Source organism: Pomacea canaliculata, linkage group LG1 (genome assembly GCF_003073045.1).
Source record: "Pomacea canaliculata isolate SZHN2017 linkage group LG1, ASM307304v1, whole genome shotgun sequence".
Taxonomy (NCBI): domain Eukaryota; kingdom Metazoa; phylum Mollusca; class Gastropoda; order Architaenioglossa; family Ampullariidae; genus Pomacea; species Pomacea canaliculata.
Window position 1 is genome coordinate 17,522,674 of NC_037590.1, and position 25,201 is coordinate 17,547,874.

Sequence of the window (25,201 nt, forward strand, 5' to 3'; positions counted from 1 at the left end):
CGCCGATGACGACAGCATCGCACGATAATGATACTAATAATAGGTGTTAGTGATGGCGGTGGTATTCTAGTGATGACAGATGAAAGTGGAGAGGGAGATGCTCTCGTAATAACAGGTGCTAGTGATGTCAGCTGTTTTCTAGTTATGACAGGTGTTGGCAGTGATAGAGGCAGGTGAATGCCATGTTACTTGTTATGGTAACGGTATTGAAATAATAACAGGGGTATGTTGCACTAACGGAGCAAAAATAATAAATTCTGGTATTATACTGATAATATATGCTAGTGATGGTACAGTTATTAAACTGATAGAATGTGCCAGTCATGGTAGGGGTGTGCCTTTAATAGGTACCAGTCATGGTAGGGATGTGCCTTGATACATGATCTGTTAGTTGCCATGGCAACGGCATGCTGAAATTTATACATGTGATGGCAGCAATGTGCTGATGCTGCTGATATATATGTGTGCTCTACACACAGCAACTCATCTCATTGTGGACTTTTGCTTAAGTCACTCCATTCTTTTACTTGCATCCCCCGTAAAAGCTCGACTTCCTCCTCCTTTCTCTCCCCTCCTACTTTGTCTTTGTCTGATATATTCAAGAATATATTTGTTCTTGTCTGTAAGCGTGTATTTTATATGTTTGTACGAATACTTCTGTCTTCCCTGGCTCCCATCTGGATATGACGTGCATTGTCCCACCGAATACATGTGTACACATCTTTAATCCTTCTCTCTTACTCAGGCTTTGCTCTTTGACTTGCATCAAGACAGATATTATACATCACTGATAAGTATTTACAATTTCTTTTAATGCTACTTCAGCAGTTGAAACTAATTGGATTTTGAAGATTTGCTGGGATACAGAGATAGTGAAATTGTTGCAAGGATGATGGACACGGTAGTAGAACTCCTTTCATTGATATTAACATTACTTAATTATTTAATTAATATTGTAAAAATATTATAAAATTATTTTATAATATAAAATGAAAGGCTTAAGGTATTTCGTTAATTTTTCGGACTTCGGAAGAGAATGTTTAAAAAACCTCTTTTCTCGGGGCTGTTTTTTTTATGAGGGTGACATTAATTTCTCTCCCCTTGTTGCCTCTTCTTCCTCGGAGTCTGTAAAGGGTTACCTACCCATCGACTGGTCAGGTTACTATGGAAAAGTACTGTGTAAGCAAGCAAGGTCAGAGATACTTAAATCATTTGACTGTCGATATTCCCTTTACAAAATTAGTAAAAACTCTTACTACTACTACTAATAATAATAATAACAAGAACAATAACAACAACAATAATAGGAAAAAAACTGCTGCTGGGGAAAAACTAATTATTTTGAACTTGGAAAATTATAATTGCTTAATTTATTTATTTTCATGTTTAGGATATAAGTAGTAAAACTTATCTTGTGTGTTATTTTATTTATCTCTTAGCTAGATGTATAAAGTAAGTGCAGACGCGCTGTTCTCTTACGTAGGCTGGCATCAAAAACTTGTTGAGAGCCAAATGTTTGGGTTATTTTAGTCCTGCGGGTAGATGACGAGGGCAGGTTTTCCAATCAGACATTGCCGAAGACACACGGCTTGCGGTCCAAGCGCTCTCTAGCGCTGTATTTCTTACATTGAACGAGTCTGACGGAAGCCTTTTATTCCTCCGTGAGTGAGAGATCCGCATGTCTTCGTGTCCACCAACCCAGGTGTACAGTTTGATCAAACATCTTTCTCTGAGCGCGGAGTAGGATTGGAACTGCGAAGCTTTTCTCGAAGCAACGGTCCAAAACAAAACAAGAGTTGGAAGACAGAAAATAGTAAAGGTGCTCTTGTACTGCTATTTCGGGAACACAGCAACAGGTGAAGGCATCAAGGTAACATCGTCTGTGCCGTCCCAGGTGCTGCTCCACACAACCAGCGCCGTCACGTGGTACACGGAAGAAGCAGGGCTGATGTTGTTAGCATCTTTATCTCCCTTCTATTCATTGTTGAGGGCCGGCAACTATGGACTGGGGTGCAGAGTTACTTAGGAGGCAGCTATGGCTGGGGTTAGGAGGAGGTAGACAAGGTGGTAAAGGTGTTCAGGGGCAACCCAACTGCGGGGTTTGGGGAGCGGATTGGCTACTTCGAGGACAGCAACTGGGGGTAAAGTTGGTTGGGTAACTGTGGAATTTGGTCAATCTGTTCTGGACTGAAAACAATCGCTAGGGTCATCTCATTACTAGTATGTGCGACTCTGACAGTCAAGCAGACGGTTGCTGTAACCATCTTTAAAGGTTAAGCACCTATATGGTCGACTGAACTCTTTTGCTGCCAGACAAGCAGACGACACCCAATAATTTTGATTAGCTCTGTCTTCAGATAGTTATTTGTTTGTTGATTTAACATTGAAAGAACAAAATCAAGCTGGTTAAAATCAGAACGATGTAGCATTGTCCTTAGGGTCTTTTTCCCATTAGCCGTCTTCAGATCTTACAGGATAGAGAGAAAGCTACAAGATACGAAGCAAAACATCCCTCTAGGGGTTGACAATTTGGCAAACACATAAGAAGAAGACAATAACACTCAGCTGCATCTAGTCCTTCCTGGAAACAGACGACACAGTTTTGCAGATCGCTAACTCCACCCAGAGACACCCTTGCAAACCTTACCCCTAATTCAAACCAACTCACCTCCCACCGCCTGTCAGCTCAGGCGTTGACCGAGGACGAGAGCTCAGGGAGTAATCAGGCAAGTCGGTCCTGAACGTCATCCAAGCGTGAAGGCAACAGACTCGCCGACCCGTGCCCGTGCACCTCCCCTATCTCTTGTGCTGAAACTCGTCGAGAGCAAAAAAAAAAAAAAAAAGGTACGCGAATCCCTGCCATGCCCACCAACCCTTAACCTTAACCCTCAAACCCTTTCTTGAGGGAACATCTCGCCCTCCTGTCCTCCTCTCGTTAACACTCCCATACGAGGCCGCATCAAAAAAAAAAAAAAAGGCAGGGAGGAGGAGAGGGAGGGTAAGACGTTGCAATGAATGCCGGGAACGGCCTTGTGACCGTCCATATACCCCTCTCCCACCCTTTAACCCTCAACTAGGCGCGAGGCATCGAGAAGCTGGTCACGTCAAGCCAATCCATTTCAGCTGCAGGAGGAGCTGCAGGCCGACAGGAAGGAGCCGGGGGCCGGCGTTAAGCTGTGCTCTACATTTCATTAGAACACCAGCGCCACCACCAGCCGCTTTTCACCCGTGTCTTAACTCCAATCTCTACCGACACCACAAAGAGGCAGTAACAGCCATCTACATATTGTCACCTTCAAAGGCAATAATCTCCATTGCTAATATTTTTAACATCATCGTCATCAGGATCATCATCATCAACAACGCTGCTGTTGTCGCACCTGTAAAATTTGAGACTCCTACCTTGCTCTTCAAAAAAAAAAAAGTCAAATTCAGGTTTCTGTGAAAGATTAGTGATACGTCTACGTGGTCTACCCCCTACAATATAATGTAATATTCCTTATTTGATAGTTTTCTTTTTTCTCAATGTCTCACCAAAGTAGAAGTGGTGAGAAAGTCGCCGGAAGTTAGCAGGCAAGATCAAACAGGACCCATTACTCGCAAATCATGCCACGTTCCTACTCCTCTGCCAAATGAATTCTCGCTAGGCCGTGTCCCGAAGGAATGAGAAATAACGAAAGCAAGGTCCTGGTGCATCTTCTTGGTCGCAGATCAGCATATTAAGGAGAAGTCTTATTCACAGTGCAAGGCGCACGTGTGTCATGGCGTCAGAAAACGAGCTTTTCCGAGAAGCAGTATTCGGATCCAAACACAGCGAATGTCAGGATTCAATAACAAGTCAAGAAAATATTATCAGGGCAAGAAAACTAGGCCAAAAAAACAGACAAAAAAATTCTGATACGAAAGCTGATGACTGCAGGACGGTTAATGGTCGAGTTGTGAGAACTGTAGATAAGATACTGATGCGGTGAGACCTGATAACTATGACAGTAGTTTGAAGATTTAAGGCCTTTGCATGCAGGTAGGTCTGACCTTTAGGTCAAATGAACGCAATAAATGCTTCCAGAAGTTATAAGCGTGCATGAGATGTATATATAAGGTTTGCGTGCGAGAATATGAGACTGCTGAGTGCAGTCTGGTCTCCGTGGGCAACGAGCGAGTGACGCAGGTACAATAAATACGTCTAAGGTAAGTAGGATAGGTATAAACCCACCATTATGATATATCTCATATTTTATATATAGAGAGATAATTCAATCATTCTCTTGAACGTTTAACCTATATCAATGTTTGTGTCTTTACCTGCGATGGTTTTGTTTATGTTCACGAAAATGTTGGTGTGTACCCGATATTACACGTAATAACATTCTCCAAGGGTCATGTTCAAGCATTTCTACTACCTGAGCATATATCTCCGGGGTTGAGAATAGTCCTTGTCACGTTCACTAAAATTTTCTCACAGTTTGCATATTTCTGAGGCTTGCCTCCGTTCCTCAGAACTTAAATAAAAATTGGTTAATAAAATATTTTTGAAAGACAATAAAACGGATTTACTACTAGGACACTTTGTATATGTGAATAAACGCAAGGTGTTGCTTAAAACTATTTTTGCAATGTAAAGGAAAAAGAAATAGTAAACCTGTATTGTGAACCAAAGGCATCAACGAGCCAGATCATTCTTACCCCGAAACCTTTAAATTTAAAATTATTTTTATTGCCGTGATATAGCCCTAGTTGCTGGCACGGCATAAAACACCACAAACAAACAAATTATAATAGTTAAGTATGTATTGACCACAAAAAAAAACTAAACAGGTTTACAGTTTGGGCACATCGTCTATGCAAATATATTTAAGGTAACAGCTTAATACAATTCTTCTCAATGTAAGGAGAAAAAATTGTTATTCTGAAACAAAGGCATGAAGCAGCCAATACATTGTAATTTCATTCAGAGTTGTGTCTGACGTTGACAAAGTAAGTGCTATATGATATTCTGAGACAATGAGTTTGCGCAGTCACCTTAAGAATATATATTTGATTCATGTCCTGCTACTCATATCTTTCTCTGCAGTGTGAACAAGAAACACGCACGAATGAACAGGAGAGAAGTTTGCGAACTACACCTGTCAGACAGTGCGTCACTTCCTTTAGCCCGGATGTCATCGGAAAGAAGTTATCGCACTCGCCACTTCATCCAGAAATATACCAACACACACACACACACACACACACACACACACACACACACACACACACACACACACACACACACACACACAGCCAAACAATTACTGTGAAACAAAATGTTTCAGAACTTCAAAATCTGAGTGTTTCCCTCTTTTCATCTCCCTCGTCGCACACGAAATGTCCAAATGAAGCCCGGAACCGCAGCAAACTGCAGCATCGATTGGCTGTGTGTGCTGCAAAGTTAATTACTGTAGATGAAACTAGGACCCAAATATTACACCGAGATTTCTCAACCTCAGGACGAGGCGGCACCGTTTTGTCTGTTCGAACCACGACACAGACAATCTTCATTTCCGCTCAAGCAAGTAGTCCTTCTGTCTCCGTCTTCAGACGTTGCTGACAACACTAGGTCAAGATAATTAGATTATTTACAGGAACAATGATAGTGTTTTTTGACCTTTCTTTGGTGGAGGTTAGGAAGTAACAAATTTTTTTATATCTTAAAGCTTTTAGAAAGTTGCGGGTCTTTACTACCATACAAACTTTTTCAGCTGTTATACAAGGAATAGGAAATACATTTGTGTATTTCTTTGAACATTAAACACCAAATATGTGTTTGTGCCCTTCCATCTCACTTGTCTTTCTCTCTCAGACTAATATAATATACAAATAATCTCTTAATAGAGAGGAATTTTATCCATTCTCTTAACGATGGACTGGTAAGGTCTGAGGAAGAATCAAGTTTTCACAGCCTCGCTTCCAGCTGTTCAAAAGAGTGAATGGCGTCAAACAACCCATAATAAGTGACAATAGCTTCACGCAAGAGTATGCTGCACATTTTTGTCGTCGTCGTCGTCGTCGTCGTCCTCCTCCTCCCCCTCCTCCTCCTCATTATCATCATCATCATCCGCATTATCATCGTCATCGTTGTCGTTGTCTACCTCCTCTTGTTCTTCTTGTTCTTGTTCTTCTTCTTGTTCTTCTTCTTCTGCTACAAGTGATGTCATTCCTCTGTTTCTTCCATTCCCTCGCTCGCAGCTTTTGCTGCCGGTGCACTCTCGACAGGTCGCACACTCACCTGGAAACCAGCCCGAGAAACACATCACCTGTAATAAGAAGAGACTTTTTTTTTTCATTCCCCATTTTCTGAGCATTTATTTTAGTCACATGGAATCTTCGGGTGCATGTGTCAGAAATAGCTCGTGCAGCACGCCTACGCTGACGTCACGGTCTAAAATAAGTATGGCAGCCACGTGATACATTAACATACAATTAATTACAAGGAACATAATCTCTCTCTCTCACACACACACACATACAGGAGTGTGTTAAAGCAGTGGTTGATCTCAGGAACCTATTGTTTATACATTCAGTTCTCTAACAATTTAATTATTATGGGATGTTGATATGTTTTTCTCGTCATCCATTTTCCTTCTTCCTGACTTTCTGTCCTCTTTGCCTATCAGTCTGTGTCTATATTTTTTCACACGCATTTCAAAACTTGTCTACCGTTTACCGCTTTGACAGACAGGAAGGCACTTCCACGTGTGAATCCCATTTAGTGCCTGTGTTTGTTTTAAGATCCTTAAGCCCCAACACAGCAAGAAGCGAAATTATACATGGAAATTTAGACATTAACAAAAACATTAAAGGACGAGCCCGTGCCGTGAACGAAAAGGAAGGAAAGTGCCCACGCAGATCAATGTTTTGGAAATGAAACACACATTTTCCATCCCACTGGCTGTTGGAGTTTCAGGATCCATTAGTCGTTTGCCGCTGGATCATTAGAGAAAACTCACATTTGGGGTTCAGTAGCATCCTTTCGTGCTCCTCCACCACCGAGTGCTCTAACATCTAGTCTCGTTCGTAAAATTCTTCGCACAGCTCCACTCTCTTGAAGAACGGTTTGTTTCTCTCCTTTTTTGTTTTTCCTTTGTTGTTTCATCCGGGTCTTTTTCATGGAGGAACAAGAAGAAAAGGTGGAGGGAGATAGATTCCTGCCGGTCTGGGGCTCAAAGGAAACGTCACGGCTTGCTACAGCAAGAGGCAGCGGAAGATTTTGTTGTCAAGTTTGACAGGAAAAGGATGATAGCTCATGCGGGAAACTTAAATGTAATCTGAACTTTGAAAATTCAATTGATGCTTAAGACAGTCAGGCAGGACGTGCAAATTAGAAACAAACTGAAAACAACTGCACGTGCGCTTGCGCAGAGTGGAAAACATGCAACTAAGCCATGTACAAAGAAATATAGGAAAATAGAAAATTTATAAGTGTTCTGCGTTTTCAAAGATTTTATACACGTCTGTTTTATTACGGATGTCGTGTTTGACCACTGAGTTTTGCCTTGATATTCGAGATTATTATACCTTTGTTTTTTATTCAAATTGTTGGTAAAAATGTTCGACATTTTGAGAGCTAAAACGTTTAGCCAAGGGCTTTGTTTTTGCACGGTCTCCAAGACGCCTAACTTCTGCGCAAGAAAATGAAAGAAAAATGGAGCTGCCGGTCCGTAATCATTCATTCTTCTTAATCCTGTTACGAATGTTAAGATATTTCACTTAAATAAAAATAATTTATGTTTCCCACCACCTACACATCCACAAACCTTTCTTTAATAGCTAAACCTTTTTTTCTCCATTTTACATCATACATAGCTAATTTTGTTTCCCAGAAATACATCTGGAGACGGAAAATACAAAACAATTTGGACTCAACTATTGCATGCTCTTTAAACAATTTACCAACATGGTTTTAAGGCCATACTGGTGGCTGCTCGACAAATCACTGTTCTTGATTTGCCCCGCCATTACGAGTCTCGTGAACTCATGAACTTTGACACCGACACAACGCGAAACGAGAAACGCGATCGAGACCGTTCTTGACGTCACGAGGGGAAAAGATTTGAAAGTGAGACGAGCGCTGATCACGTGTAACGATTGTCAGTAAATGACGAGTTAAAAGATCGTATCCTGACCCTCTGCGCATAAAGAATTAGGCCGTTACTCGCAATCTAGTCCTCTTTACGATCTTTATTTTGATTGGCTGTAGAGGATAAGGGATAAATAAAACGTTAGCAGAACTAATGACTTCTCTTTGTGAAGAGGAAATAAAAGTTGTGTATTTTTCTTTTATTTATAATATATTTATTCTATTTCTGTGTCTTTTCTTTAAGTCAGTTCCAGAGTTGTTCTGAAAGAAAGACAGTGTACTTCTCGAGGAATTACTAGAAATTTCCTTCAAAGGAATGCTGACCGCAACACTTTTCTTGACGGGAGAAATAAAAAAAAAAAAAGTTACCCGTTGCAGATCTTGGTCGGATGGTGCACTGAATATGCGAGGGGATGAGGACATCGGGTGCATGTGTAGGATGGGATGTCAGGGCAACATCGGGTGGCTAGGTGTGTCAGGGTTCGGAGAGTTTACTTGGAGACGGAGACTAGGTGCAGCCAGGTGTGTCGTGACCTGCACGACTCCAAGATTAAAAAGCTTCGTGCAGCTTAACTGATTCAAAGTCAGGAAAAACCCAGGAATTCTCAGACAATCCAATGTACATTATTGATACCACAGAAAGAGAGACTGAGGCAGACATAAACACAGAAAGAAAATCAGAGATTAAAAAAAAGGAAGCAAAAGATACAGAGGAAAAAAAAGGAGAAAACAAAGAAAAAAAAGAAGAAAGAGACAGAAAAAACATAGATAGAGAGATAGAGCGAAATATAGATGGAAGATTGCAGTGTCAAAGGTCGACTGCGCCTTCAATCTGTCGAATATTTCGTGAACATCAATACATCGCTCTTACCATCCTGCCGTTTGATGTACGCGCGGTGCCAGACAATTGCACTTTATCTACAGAGCTTCACGGCCTCGTGTGTGCACACACTCCACTGTCTTTGTTAGCAATGAAATATCTTTTATTTTGCCCGGATATCTTTGTGATTCCTCGTCATTTCGTCTAGCAACAATTTTGTCCCTAGTTTTTTATTGGTATGAAGATAATCAAAGTACACAAACTGTCCTTTTGAACTTTTTTTCACCATCATTAACTTATCTGTCAGACAGAGGCAATCACACCATCAGGACACATCAGGATGTAGTTCTATAAAAGCTGAAGAATGCTGGCATGGGAATGGTCCTTGTGGTCTTCTGAGTTCTTTTTAAAGGTCTAGAGGGATGCAAAGTTGGTGAAGGTCTGTATTGAAACCAACAGTGATATGGATGTAGAAAACTAATTAAAGGGTTCCGTTAGTGACTGCATTAAACATGATCCCAGGTGAGAGGTTAGGACGCCTCGTTAGCAAGGCAGTGGGGAGGGACTCCATCAAACAGGCTATCAGCCGTGGGTAGTGTCTTATCCCAGGGGTAGTATAATCACAGGCCTCAGGTAGGAGATTCAAATCGTCAGCAGTTACTCGTAGTACATGGGATGAGTGAATGACTATTACGTGGAAAATAATTAACATATTAATGGAAAATAATTGTCTTCACCAACATCAATCCCTACAATAATCTTCGGCAGGTATAACAGTGATAAGATTTTGAGCCTGTTATTCTAAAGATGTTCGGCTCCTCACCCCATGCACGTACCCGAGAATTGAAAGTGATTTAAGGGTAGACCTTTGCATGAGGCAAGCTACACTCAGTCTACTTTTACTACTCGTCTCAAGACCAAGCACTTGTGGAATGTTAGCTTTCTATGCTTTTCCCAGTGTTCGTGGCAAATATAATCTGATGGTAACTCTTTTGGAAGGGTTTCCAAAGTTAAGTGCCTTTAACACATCCCCCGCGTGCTCACTCCATTTGTTTTTCTGATCATTGCTTTTTATTCTTCTCACACCCCTCAAGTCCAAGTGTTTCATTTACTTTTATTTATTTATAGGTGTTATTGTACAAGCGAGCTGCCAACCTTTCTCTTAATTTCTGTTTGTCCTAGGGCGTTTATGTTTTCTGTTCAAATCAACAGGATCAGGGAGGGTCCTGAGGGAGAGTACTCAGCGAGCACGATAAACAATGGCACAACATCACTGCCACTAACGGATAGTGTGGGAAATAATTGTGGGATTTCCTGGGGGTAGGAGAAGGGGAACCTAATTTACTTGCAAGTCTGCGATCCTTGCGTTTAAATTCACTTATATCAAAAAAAAAAAAAGCAAAAAACTAGTGCGACTTCACCTGGCATTGCCAATCATCAAACACGGTTTGTCTACCTCCTACTCCTATCTGTCTGTTTGTCTGTCTGTTTTTTGTGAGTGTGGATATGTGTATGTTTTGTGTATGTGTATGCGCGTGCATGTCTGAGTTGATGTATGTTCCACCATCCTTCTTACTTTCCTTACACAGACTGTATGTCTATATATAGATAGAGAGAGATATGCACATTCTTGCTTGCGTGCGTTTTTCTTTGTGTATTTATGCGTTTGTATATGTGCGTGTGTGTCATGTGTGCATTTTCTAAGTGCACCTGTGTACGTGGGTTACCCGTTACCCAATGGAAGAACACTAAAAGCCATTACATCTGAGTTATAAATATGCCCATGCTCACATGATCATCAAGCCTTTCAATTTTTTAAATTTTTTTTTCATTAACATACTCCTTATCAGACAGAATGCAAGAAACAAATTTCTTACTTTTTTTTTTATTTGACGCAAGAAATCGTGGTTTTGCCTTCGTACACCTGTCTTCATATATTCTTTTATTTCATTTAAGCACCATGGCTAAGATATACGTCCTAAACTTTCTTCGTTTCCAAGTTTATTGTATCATCTATTTCATTCCCCCAACATTGCTACACTTGCTTTCCTAAGCTGAAGAGTGTTACTCTAGCTGACTACACACCCACTTCTCAAGATCAGCTGCAGTTCCTGGCGATGCCAAAGTTTCCGGAACATGTTCCTGCTTCGGAATAGAAACCAAAGTCTCGTTCTCTTCCGTCTTGACTTTCTGTAATCAGCTGCTGAAAACACAAAAAGCCGCCCGGCAAGCCCTGACAGACTGGCTTGAATTCGGGTGAGCGGACCAGATCCTGGCGCGGGTCTTTCTTTCCAGGCTAAGACCATGGTTAAACAGCTGGCGACTGCTGGGTAATTGATACAAAATAGACGCCATTTTCATTTCCTATATCTGCCTGAAGGAGCAGTTCCAGAAAGCTGGCGATCCTACTGTAGTGCTTGGGCTCAACTTAAATTACTCTGGCTGGACATCAATAGCTCGTGGACGAGGCGGTGCGGGCTGATCACATCGGAAACGAATGACACTAGTTCCTAGCGGGGGAAGGGAGGAGCGAGAGATGGGGGCTATGCTTGAATGGATGCTTGTCTACGAGTAATGGTTAGAGGGGTGGCATAGATACCCGTCAGACCTCCGCTGTAAAAAGACTGAGAATTATATCGTGTTACTGGAGCTTGACAAATGTCAGTGCCAGCTTTTTTTTTTTTTACTCTATGAGCGCCTTATAAAAGCAGGTTGATCTTTTGCTCTCTTTCTCTCTTTCTCTCTCTCTCTCTCACTCACTCACTCACACATGCATGCAGAACTTCAGTGTATTATCTTTAATTACCATTGAATATTTGAGTCTCTCTCTTTCTTGTATATTGTATCTCTTTGAATAGAAGTTTACTTGTTAAGATGCTGCATATGCATGACAGTGAGTGAAAGAGAGAGTGGGGGAGAGAGAGAGAGAGACTAAGACTTTTATTGTCATGGATGAATATATAAAATGCTTACTACAAGCACAATGCAGTAGGTCGGTGGTCAAGCTAATGACTTTTACTCACACGAATGCTCAGGCACGCACACCTATATGGAGCCGGGAGGTAACCAGACAGTAGGGAGAATCAGAGAGCTAACATGTGAGAAAACACACACACACACACACATATATATATATATTCCAAACTACACACATGGACACCAAGGGGTGGAGTCACAGAGCCGAACAATCAGACAAACAGACAGCTAGAGACACCAAGAGACTACAACAGTCATTTCTTTATTCACTCGCTTATTAAGGAGTGAAGTGGCATGACATACAACCTGTTTTATTATTGCCCAATGTTTAAAGGAGAATGAGGCATGGCGTACAATTATTTACCCACTGCTAGGTTATTTATAATTTGTTTAAAGGATGCATTGTTTACCCACTGTTTATTTACACACACTGTTATTTATTTTCTGTTTAAAGGACAATATTTATCCACTGCTAAATGGATACATTTTTACCTGCAATATTCCCAATACCAAAACTTCCACAGATCCACCAGCCATCATTCGATGCCATTTTTAATTAAAATTATTTTCTAATTAAAGAAACACCTTGGAGGGTCAAGCTGGCGTAGAGCTCTCCTGTTTCTTAAAACATAAAATATAAAATCCGTCTTAGCCGGGGGTAGAGGAGAATGCATTTCTAACATTGACGCTGAAAGGAATGCTGGACAAAAGCAAATAGGAAAGGCAAGCCTGCCTATGAATCTATTCCAGTTCATATTTCCTGCCTGCCTCTGGGCAGTGCGCTCTTCCGCCACGTTAATAGAAAATTGTCTGCTGCCGCCATTAACCGCTTGTTGGGGTAGGGGTGGGCTGTGGGAGGAGGAAGGGAAGTATTCCTATCATTTGGTACTTAGAGGTCATGAACTGAGAGAAGCACTTTCCATTTTGTGATCATGTTGAAGCGCTTGTGTGTGTGTGGGTTTGTATGTGTGTTTGTATATGTGTGTGTGTGTGCCAGGATGTGCACATGTGCGTGTGTGTGCAAGCGTGTGTGCTGGTATATTAGTGTGTTCGTCTTTGTGTTCTCGTTTGTTTTACTGAAGGTTGCTGCTAAATATAGTTTTAAAGCTTTAAAACATTTGATACACGTTGGCCCACTACACGCTTCAGCAGCATCTAACTACATTACCCAGCAGTATAATATAATTTCATGATCAGTCCCCCCACACTGCATCTCTTGATAACTATTTCCCTTCCTCTTGATACATTTGGAAAGTTTAAAAATGTCTCTGTCGTTGAGTAACATTTTTTCCTATTTCTGAACCATTATTTTGTATTGTTTCTTGTATTTTTTCTGGGGGACCCAATGATCTTTTTTTTTTTTTTCTTTTCATTTTTCCAGTTCACTTTTCATTTTATTTCGTCTTTTGTTCTTTTTTAATCGTTACATGTTACCTCTTTTGTATATTTTCTTTTTTTTTTCCTACCCCTTTCTCATCTCCTTCCAAGTTCGTACTATTCCCGACATAAATGAACAAAAGTACAATTCGCAATCCCACTACAAAGAGGATGCACGTTACAGGTAAGCACACGTGGTTGAAGGTGCGAGTAAGGTGCATTTATGCTCTGACATATTCAGACTTTCAGGTGTGGGCAGGTAAGCGTCCGTTAGCGCCACCCCAATGGCGTCATCTCGTGAGAATGCGCGCTGCCATTATGCTTGTCATCTTAACATCACCGCCCATAATTTTCTTCCACAGTGAGGATGTCAGTGCCTCTAAAACTTTGGCAAAAGGAGGAGAATAAGTGCATTTTGTCTGACAGATGATAGAAAAGTCTCAAGCCTAGCGGTGATGAGGTAATGAGCTGGTAGGTGGATGGTGAAATGCAGCCAGACTTTTGTTAAAGTTTGACCCCATGCATCTTCGTCACCTATTTATAGAAATACAAGATTTTTTCCAAGGAACAATATCTTGAAAAATAATTTTTTTTATAATTTAAGCGTGTGAAAAATGGCCTGGTGACTGTTAGTGACTGTGCTATAGTTACAAGATTGGATAAATGTTTTTGTAGGGGATAACCAAGCTGCCAGAGCATTTCACATTCCAAGAAAGATCAGACGCCCGTCTAGCGCTGAATTTTTCGAACCGCTGACCAAAGCGAGCTTCAAACCCTTTAATAGTTTGCTACGACATTTACAGCTTGTAACTTGAGAACCACCGAACCTCTTTGGTTGCTAACCCTGATCAAAACTAATCGGTAAAACATTGCCCGCGGAATGCCTACATGCTGATGGCGGTGTACTTCTGCCATCGAGGCTCAACGCTGATGTCTATCGCCATCAACACCGCAATGAAAGAGGAGCTGGGGTTGAGCAGCACTTATAATGGCCAACACATACCGAGCTAGTACTATTCCAGGAGATTATTTTTTTTGTGTGTCTGTCTGTGTGTGTGTGGATGAGATTTAACAACAGGATTCGTAAACTGTCGATGACGCTCTTGTCCTTTGTTTGCTTTAAATACTGTTTTAAAACATACACATATACACGTGCTTTACTGGTGGAGGTGTGGAGAATGGGCCGTTATTCTAGCAAACAGAAGGCTTTAGTACACAGGTGTGTTCTGGGTAGTGTGGTCCCCGTTGTCGTGGCAACACTAAAGATGGAAACGGCGAAAAAATGCTGGTATCTCCAGGTTTTCTATATACCCATCTGCCCGGGGCAACAAACGGCAGCAAATCCTTGTAGGAATTGGCTTGACGTGAGAGGGATCATCATCATCTCATCAATCATCATCATCATCATCATCATCATCATCATCATCATCATCATGCCTCCAAACTAAGGTTTTGTATTCCGTGTGCATGCCAAGAAGCCTTCCCAAAAAAGTTCGTACATATTTCCAACAATATGTGTGTGTGTGTGCCAGTGTGTATGTTTGTGTGTGTGTGTGTGTGTGTTTTTTTAGTGTGTGTGTGGAGGAAGGGTATTTTTTCGTGTCTGTTAATCAAGATGATTAGAATCTCGACCGGACTCCCGTTCATTAGCACTTCCGCCGCACTGTTGTCTGCTGCATCCCTGATGACAATATTTTTGTGTGGTTTTGTTTGGAAGAGTTCTTTCTCATTCCTGATGAAGGAAGGCGAGCGAGACTGCAAGAATCGCAGCTTGTGAAATATAAATAACCTGCTGGCTGCAAACATTTGGTAACTCAGCATCTTGTGCATTCTTGTGATGTTTTCGTCGTGAGCGCAGAATAAATGCGTGAGTGCGCGTGTATTTGTGTGTGTGTTTGTATGTGTGAGTGTGTATTTGTGTATGTTTGTATGTGTGTATTTGTATGCATATTTGTATATAACGGAATGTTTTCTTGCTAAAATTTGAGTTCTGGAAACCTCTTCTATGATCAAATTTTAAAATATTTCCTAAATATTAGCGAGGGTTTGAAAAGGTCACTTTTTCGTCTATATTTTTCATCTTACAATGCATGATCTGTTGTACAATAATATAACACGTATCCCGTATGTATGACTGCTTTCTATCAAGTATTAATTTTTTTTTCTTTTTTCCCCACATCATTTTATATTTTTTCTTCGTTTTATTTTTTTCTAATTCTTTGAATTTTCGACAATATTGATTGCAGCACGGCAATAAAATGCCGAATAGCACGGTGATATGTTTCTCTTGTTGGCCTTATACAACTTCTTCTTCTCGCACAACCAGTCAATATCTATCGCATGTAAACGAAAAGAAATGAATGGCATTGGAAAGTCGAGTGGTTAGGGAACAGCAGTTTATTGTTGCCCACTGCACGCTCCATTTTCCTTCCCAGTAAGTCACGTGTGCCCAGTTTTGTTTTTTTCTCCATCAAGAGTCACGAGAATAAGTGCAATCATTTTTTTTTCAAGAATATTGAAAATCTTAAGGGTGTGAGAAAAGTTCAGTTGTGCACGGTGATTAGTAGGATGTCATACCTTGATGACAACACCTTCTCCAATGGTGCAGGCACGTTGATTACTTTCTACACACACCTATCTAGCAGTGACAGGTACTACATGCCGAAATACTCTGATATACAGGTAGGTATGTTGTAACACATGAATCTCTCTCCCTTTCACTTGTCCTTCTCTGTGTCTCTTTCTTCTGTTGGCTGGTTTTTTTTTTTTCTCTCATACCCTCCTATCTGAGTTCTTGAACTTTTCTCTCCATCAACATTTCTAATTTTATACATTATGTAGTCTGTGGCTCTTGTTTACAACCCTGGCTTGCACACCTTGCATTTTCTTAAATCCCTGTTTATAACTAACAATTTTGAATGTTGCTCAGCTCCAATGGAAGCTGGCATGCAAGCATCGGACCAAAGTTGCTTTATTTCCGCCACTGCTCCGCGTTAAGAGAGATTCCACAGATGTGCAATGTTGAAGTTGTTGCTGCAATGCCGTCACTGAATATCACTTGAAAGAGGTTCTCCCCCCTTTCCTCGTCACGCCCTCCCTGTCGATGCACACACACTGCACTGGGTGCATGCTTCTTGTTTATTGCCGTGACCAGGTTTGAAAACGTCTCGTGTTCTATTTGAGCCATCTGGTCAGTTGGTAAAAGTCACCCACACATCCTTTCTATTTTTGGTACAATATTGCAAAATAAAAAAATAGGAAGTTTTTTGTTAGTGCCGTAGAGTACAGTGTCCTTTCGCACGGAAGGTCAGGTCTGTTCGTTCATTTGATGGTTACCAACCTTCGTCTTCCTCCTGACTTTCTTTACTAGCCACCTTTTGGAACTAAAGAGCTTCTTGGACTAGAAAGGTTCCTAAGACCACAAAATATTTCGAGACTGCAACGATTCTTGGTACCACAGACGGTTCTGTGACTAGACAGGTCTATAGGACGTGAGGTTTCGAAGCTTCAGGGACTAGAGAGGTTACTACAATGAGAGAGAGATTTTGTAACTAAAGAGGTTTCTTGACTACAGAAGCTTCAGGGACTAAGTTTCTGCGACTGAAAGAGGTTTCTGGGTTTCATATATTACTCTGGTCTCCATCACTAAAGAGCTGTCTGTAACCAGTAACTTTTCTACATCTGGAGAAGTGTCTGGGACTAGAGAGGGATGTGGGGACAGAAAATGTTTTGCAGTCGTCGCCCGTTTCGTCCAAACAGGTTTTATTTTATTCGACGGCACGTCTTTGTGTCTGAATCCGGGACGGGCCAATCAGCCAGAGTTCATCGTAATTCAAGCAAACTGCTTCCGATCGCGATCGAAGTAAGAGGAAAGGACAGAGGCCGGAACACAGAGAGAGAGACGGGGTCCATCGTGTAGGATATTAAGATGGAGGACAGTCTGTCTTGTTTGTCATGCAGGGTAAAAATATAGGCAAAGACATTCACTTGTCTTCTGTTTGCTGTTAGTTTTTATGTGAGGGCTGACCAAACAGAGAATCAACATTCCAAAAGTCGTTACTCATACTTAAAGTAGTCTAGTTTTGTTCTTCCTTTGTGTATCGGAAAGAAATCTTTTTGATGTTTGATATGCTTATTTTCGTGTGTTTTAAACATTCCGGGGAGAAAATTTACATTAACAACTAACATCAAGTATGTCGAGTTGTATTCTACAGTATAGTCATTAAACTATATTTGTACTTTTTAATTTGTCTATTTTATATATATCCCCAACCCACACATTGCTTTTATACTGATCTCAGATATACAGGTAAAAGAAAAAAAATGATGTAGCAGTCTGAATCTCTTTTATGTGAAAAATCTGACAAAAACCACCGGAAATCTGGAGTTACAGAGTAGCAGCTGCTGCTTGTCGCTCCACCCCTCTACCTCTCACTTTTCTTTCAGCCCATCCCCACCCCAACCTGCTAGCAACGCACACGGAGCCAAAACTTCGCTTGACAACCAATAGAGAAGCTGGAGCTCAAGACCAGTGCATGTTAATGTTCGTTCATTTAAAGATCAAGCTACAGGAGTGTTTTCATGTTGGATGAATAAAGTTTCCAAGAGAAACATGGGGAGGGGATCCCGGTCACAAATGCACTAGAGATGGGAGTGTGAAAAAATTGCACTGTGATACCGTCCTCCCTTCTCTGTTGCCATTTGATCTTGTCCTCAAACGCATTGAGCCGGTCAAGCGAAGAAACGTCACTTGCTAACGTCATCAAGAGACAGTTGTAGTCAATGACGTCACAGGAAGACACGTAAGTCTGAGTATATATCAAAGAGAGCAGAACGGTTGGAGCTTTGCCCGACACTCAGTCTGAACTCCACCACACAAATTCTACGGCGTGTTGAGCAACGCCACCTACAGGAGTGGAATCTTTACACGCGCCACGTGACCGCCTGTAGGCTGTTGCCATGAACGTGTAATGCGCGCAGCAGGAAACCCATCAGCCCCATGCGGACACACAGAGGATGGGGCATGGCGGAGTCGCCCCACCCGACAGCAGGCGTCTGACTACATAAAGTGTGTGTGGAAGCTAACAAACGCCGACTGCCTTTCTTCCACAGACAAGAAGGGTTTCGCTAATTCTTGGTCGCGAAATGATCTTTCTTCTCTTCTGCCCTTGGACCCCAGTCGTACCCTAAAAAAGAGTACCAACATGTGTGACGTAATCAGCAATTCAACCAATCACCAATGAGAACAATAAGTCTTCGCTTTTCAATGATTTTCAATAACCTGTAGCCAAAGACTGAAGATCTACTGTACAAGATCATAAGCTTTTATTATATATATAATCAAAGAAATATTTATAAATTGAGAGAGTTTTAAAAGAATTTCAATACAATGCAAAGCGGTCATTTCAAAATAAATTATTAGACAGGTTAAATGGCAGAGACAGCCTTGCAAAAAAAAAAAAGACATCCTGTTATCTGCTATACTGATACACCTATGACAGATAATCGTACACAAACCGACTGTATATTTTGCTTTTTTCCCTCCAGCTCAAGTTGACAAAAGAATTAGCTCTCGATTTCCGAGCTTTATCTCCCGTCCCCATGCTCTCCTGTCTGTCGTCTTCATTGTCTCTTGAAGATGCTCAAAAAGAGAATAACCAAAATTTATCTGCGCTAGGTAAATATGTCTAATGTGACTTCATATATTAACAAATGAAATAACCAAATAAAAGGCTTTAATGTTTAAAGAATACATTCCCAACTTTCTGGTCTTTATTGTTTCTAATAAAAGTTTTATACTATACTTATAAATGCGGGATATACACAGCTTAATTTGTTATAACCCAAAAAGTTTATTTCGATATCACTTTATGTCTCCTTAAAATCCTTCACTTTTGTGGACAAAGAGAAAAAACATGTAGAAAAACTAGATGCGTGAATCCATTATTCCATTATAAAAATGAACAATCAAACGTGAAAACATTGCAATAGTGCTGTTGTCAACTGTCTTCGATGCCAAGAACAGATCCCCAACCGCCTTCCTAACTACTGTCATTCGGCGCTGAGTAGCGTGCTCATTACTCTCATCGTTGTCACCTCCCGTGAAAACATTGCCCGAACCATCATATTATATTTTTTTTCTCCAAAAAGAACAATTCTGAGCAATTGCGTGAATGAAATGACGTCATCGGCTCCCATCAGACCTCTCCTCAGGGTGATTACAGAGTGAATTGCATGCCTTGAAATCGCCGTGTGACCTCGCGTGACCTCGCATGACCTTATGTAATTCATCAACGCTGACTGCGGAGGACCTGTCAAACGTGGTAGCCTACCTACCCGGGTATTTCCGTGATGTGCGATTCGGGGAACGAACCCTCCTGATGCGCATAGCTCTCCCCCCGGAATGAGCAATGCTCTTGTCAAAGCAAGCATGAACATCGAAACTACCCGGTTTCAATATAATCGTGAAAGATACTCTGGGTATGTGTCTTTTATTTTCTTTCGCATCCGGGACATGATTCCTTTCCCCCGTGGTCAAAGTCTTCTGTGCCCTTCTGTCCCCCGTTTCCCAGACAGCAACAGCCAGGTTCCTGTTTTGATTTGCTTTGCATGTCTGGGGAAGACATAACCAGGGTGCGCAGTGTAGGCCAAATGTCTCCTTGCTGCACTTACAGCGCTCCCCTCGGCTCTCCCTCCATTCCCTTCCATTTCCTCTGGCCTCGTCTGTCCTGTTTTGTCAGCACTTGTTAATCTGGAGGCGCTTGCCCAGTCCTCGAGAAACGATCGCGGAAACAAGATGGCTTCATCGCAAGGCATTCCGCAGTTTTAAGGTCCGGGTACCACTGTTTTCAAAGAGGGTTAGGTGAAACTAAAATTTGTAACAAAATGAAGGGAGGATCGCTTGAGTGTAGAGAAAAAGGATTTGTTTTGTTTATTGTTTTGCTTTTGATATGTGACTGTGTTTGTTTTGTGTATGTTTTTGTTAGTGTTTCGCTTTTGCTTTGTGGTTTCCTTTGTTTTGTGTTGTTTTGCACTGTTTTGTTAAGATTTTGTTTAGTGCTTTGCTTTCGTTATGTCTTTGTTTATGGTTTGTTTGTTTGGGGTTTGTTTTTTTTGTTGTTTTTTTGTTGTTTTTTTGTTTGTTTTTGTTGTTGTTGTTGTTTTTTTGTTTTTTTTTTTGGGGTTTTTTTTTGTAAGTGTTTCTCTTTTGTTTCGTGGCGTTCTTTATGTGTTGCTTTGCTTTCTGTTTTGTTAAGATTGTTTTATGTTTTGTTGTCGTTGTCTAGCTTTGTCTTATATATGATTATATATTTCTTTTTAGTATATTTTTGTTTTCTGAGATTCTTTTCTTTGTGCTTTACTTTGTTTCGTGGCTTTCTTTTGTCTTGTATATATTTTAAAATTTTGATTTCTTTTGTATTTTTGTTTTGTTTTTGAAAACACAAATATACCTTCATGTCACTGGATTAGAGAAGAGAGTGTTGAGCACGCAGACAGACAAGCTCGTCGTTTCAAATATAGAACCGAATGTATTATATATTAATATTAACAAAAACATTTCCTGAAGTTCGCTTGCGCGCCCGTGCGGACAGAGAGACTCCGGTTGGCAATGAATTAAAGTTTGTTTGTCTTTTTAATCTTTTTGCTCATGTCAGGGTCATGGCAGGGTCATGTCAGGCCCGCATGTGCCACCCAGCAACAGCAACAGCAAGCCGCTGGCACTCATCATTGCCGCTTCTCTTGGGGTTATCCTTCCTCACAGAAGACAAGTGTCTAGCAGCACCCTGCGATGTAAGCCAGTTTGGCACAATGAGACAAGTCATCGTATTTGCCTCTAACACCTTTGTAAGAGCTTTTCTGTCTGCGGTACCCGTCTGAGAGTTTCCAAATCAAACACAATGGCGGGTCTGTTGTCATCTCCCGGAACAAGTAATACGGGCATTTGACGAGAGGAGTAAAACGTGACAAAAGCGATAAACAAACACAGATTTTCCTTGTCTTGTTAGTATAGTATTAAACAAATATGCTAATTATTGTTAACTTGTAACAGGAAGCTTGGTCATCAGTAGTTTCTCTTGTGAATCGGGTGGTCGTGTGTGAGGTGGGTGGCATCGCGCCACTATTTCTGCCTTTACAAAATTTTTTTTTAAATGATTGGCAAGTATTTAGATGTCCGTCTGTCTTCCTTTCATGATTTCCTGTCCCGAGCACCAGAAGTTCATCGCGATAGTTTGAAAACTCGACACATTACAAGATATAGAAAGACATCACGTGACACCATCCTCGATAAGGGATTGTTTCGGTATGTCTATATTGTTTCGGTATGTCTAGTTTTGTTTGTTTTCTTTTACATCTTTTGTGCATTGAATTGTCTTCTAAAGAGTGTTTCTCTTCTCTGGGATTGCGCAAAGAATGGCTGGAACCCAGCAAAGGCAGCATGGGGAATAAGGCATCGCGGGGTGAGTCTGCCAGTGCCAACCTCAAGTCGATGTTGTGTTTTAGAGCCAGCTTTCAGACTTTGTTTACGCCAAACTGCGTGTTTGGACCGCATTTTTATTTATTATTCACTCTATTCTGGGTGGAGTGAGTGTTGTGAGTTATTTGTCCCACAATATGTTCCTACAATTCAAACCATGCCAAGAGTTGCATATGCATGTCATCTTCGTTTCGAGGTCCTAGAAATTCTATTATCTTCAACACTTCAGTTCGCTGGCTAAAATACAACTAGTCTAACTCTACAAAAATAATTTTGACAAAAATAGATTGAGAATGCTGTGTAATATGTTACATGCCGATGCGCCTTTTGATTGTTTCCAATCACATAAAAAAGCGATAAATATTGAAAACAAAATTAACTTGGGAAAAATAATACTCAACTTATCTCAACTTTGATAAGTTTTTTGGGGTTGACTCATCTCTCTACTCTCATATCCTTAAGATATAAAAACATAATAAACATGGGAACTTCACTTTTAACCACTTATGTCAATAATTTTTGTTTGTTTATTTTATTTATTGTGGAGCAGTGTTTGGTATCAGAATACTCGACTGATATGCTTCATCCTTCTCGGTTATTGCATCTTTTTGTTTCGGCTAAGAGCATTAAAGGTATAAAGCTGATGTTCTCATATTTTCAGAATCTTATTTCCCAAAACCCTTATTATGAGAAGGGTGGCTGGGAGGATGTTTACATACTTCCAAAGAACAGCTTGACCTGTTCGGCTTCACGGACCGTGTCCAGATTTATTTTCCTATGTTCATCCCAAAATTTCTTCTGGCAATCGGTTAGGATAGACTTTATAAGCTTCTCGGCTAAACCCCATCATTATCTCCGGATTCATTCTAATAAACTTGGATATTTATTGGCTCAAACTTTATTGCAGAAAGCTGTCGAGCCTATTGTTAATGATACATGTGAGCAGTCATGCCTGCTTTGTGTTTGTTACTCATTTGGAGAGCATGGACACCAGAGTGGTTTACTGTCGCTCTAAATACTCCCTGAACCTGAGAATTATGAATAATTATTGTTCGCACAAAAAGTTATCCCTGATAATTCCATCCTGCATTTTCAAATCATACCGACAATAGAAAGTAAGAGAAAACAAAAATAAAACACTGTCGTGTTGTTGCTGCATACATTATTAATTTCAATTCTAGATGTGAGTCAGCTGTTTTTCCTCTCTGGCGCTCATTTTCTCCCACAAATTTAATTGGTTTAGGAGAAACAAAATTCTGTTTATATGCGCTCTACCGCGTGGCTTGTCATGCAATAGCTCTTATCGTCTGCTAGCAGTCACACCAGCAATTATTTTTAGACATATAATGCCACGTTTATGTTTTAAAAAAAAATGATGACACCCAGGGTATTTTACAGGTGACGTCACAGGCAACGATAATGAAAACAAGTTCTAGAAAAGGGCTGACAATCCCCGCCCATACTCCCCCTTAGCTTTACAAGCGTCCTCCGACAATGAGGGAGGAGGAGTTAAGTGCAGGGAGGGGAGAGATGGGGTGGAACATGTCTGAGTGGCGCTGTATCTACCTCCTCTTAATGCACCCGTCATCCGGGGCTTGCCGTCCGCCTCTTGCTCCAGATGGCGGCATTATACATACAAAGGTTGGCTGACTGTTATTATGAACTGCCTGCGTCACAGCTTATTGTTCCCTCGCAGATATGAGCGATGGCAACCGTGCCCCAGAGGAAAAGCGAGCATGAGCACGCACTCGTTGTGGGGGGGAGAGCAGAAATATTCACTTGACTCTACATAGCGCACAAAAACATCGAGGCAGATAAAGAGAGAGAAGAAAAAAAAATATGTTTACAAGTGTAGGACACACGTCCCCCCCCAATCTCTCTCTCTCTCTCTCACAAACATACACATCTCTTAGTCTGAATATCCATTAGTGCAAATATACCGATATTAGTATTAATGGCGATCCAGAAAATGATCCCGGTTTTCAAGAAATAACTCCCGGATACAATAAGCATTGAAATCCTATCGTGGTGGAAATATTTGAAGATGGGAAGTAAGTCACCACGATCAGACTGATGTCGGGGATCATCAAATAACCAGAAGTCTCAGTTTGTCTGCATATATCTACAGACTTCCGATGGTTCTTTAGTTTCTAGCAATCAACCAAATATACAAAGAGGTAGACAAACATCTATAGTACCAGGCGAAGGACTTGTGGACAATAGGTATTCACATCTGTGGTATTGCAAGTGGCCGAGACGTCTGAAGGACTCTTGACTGTAGAATAAAGCGAAGATTTTGTCGAGACGATCTGTAAGGAACTGAGATGCCACAATTATCTCCATGACTGTCAAAGAGTGGGATTCTCCTGCGAATCGCTGATATTCTTGGAGAGGAAGAGTGCTTTAGGACTAGTTCAAGGTGCTGTGTGTGACAATGCATCGAGATGCTGAAGCAGTTGAGGGTGTCTGAGGTCAGAGGTCAGAAACAGCGACAAGCTGTGGACCTCCCTGGTGACTCCTTGACCACTGGGCTGTCCACCATGGCTGTTTGTGTTAGTGTGTGAACACACAGTCAAGATGGAGATTCAATATTATTTGTATATTATACAGTGAGGATTGGGTGCCTTGGGTTCGCATCTCGTCTGGGACACTGTTCTTTCTCTGTATGTGATACTCCTGACAGAACCGCAGCATGATTTGTTTCCTTGATTTTAAAACACTAACAAAAAACCTGGCAAATGGAGTCTTCTGCAGCAATAAGATATGAAATGAAATATAAGAACAGCTGACATATTAGGTACGAGGGGGTAAAACTTACACATGCTAGAACACATGCGTGCGCTTGTTCGTCGGTTCGGCTGTTCGTTCCTTCCTGCAGTTTATTTAAGAGCGAAGAAGAGGAGTAGAAAATCACCGGAAATGAAGTACAAACACAGCACACCCCAAGAGCCATTATTTGCCGGGTCAGCTGATGTGTCCCTAACAGCCGACTTTACGTATCAGCAGCTTTGTAACACGATCACCTCTTCATGTGGCCAGAACATTCTCCGAGGTCGTAAGCGACCGCTACAAGTCTGGCTAGCAACCGCCTTTAATCGGCGAAAGGCAATTTGCCTGGACACTCGCGGACACTAATCATCCGAAAATCTGTCAGATCGTACTCCCATCCCTCCATGATTCACAGCTTTATCCCTGGGCATGCGCATGCGCGGAGCAAGCTGGCCAAAAGTAGTTTATGGCTACTCTTTTCTTTCTCTCTTTCTATCCTCCCTTCCTCTCTCTTCCTCTCTCTCCTTCGATTTCCTTTCTTTCTTTTAGAATGTCTGATCTTTCTTCCATCCTTCTTTCTCCTTGTCTGTTTGTTTGTCTGCCATTCTTTCTTTTGGATCTTGCATGTCATCCGTCCTCCACAGCCAAAAGGTTGAATGCAGACCTG

General features: G+C 41.2%; 1 protein-coding gene across 1 annotated transcript in view; it reads left to right on the top strand.

The window, feature by feature from the left end:
• LOC112569808 (neuronal acetylcholine receptor subunit alpha-10-like) overlaps positions 1 to 25,201 on the top strand; it is an 84,847-nt gene that overhangs the window by 2,015 nt on the left and 57,631 nt on the right. The gene's annotated exons all lie outside the window — the stretch shown is intronic.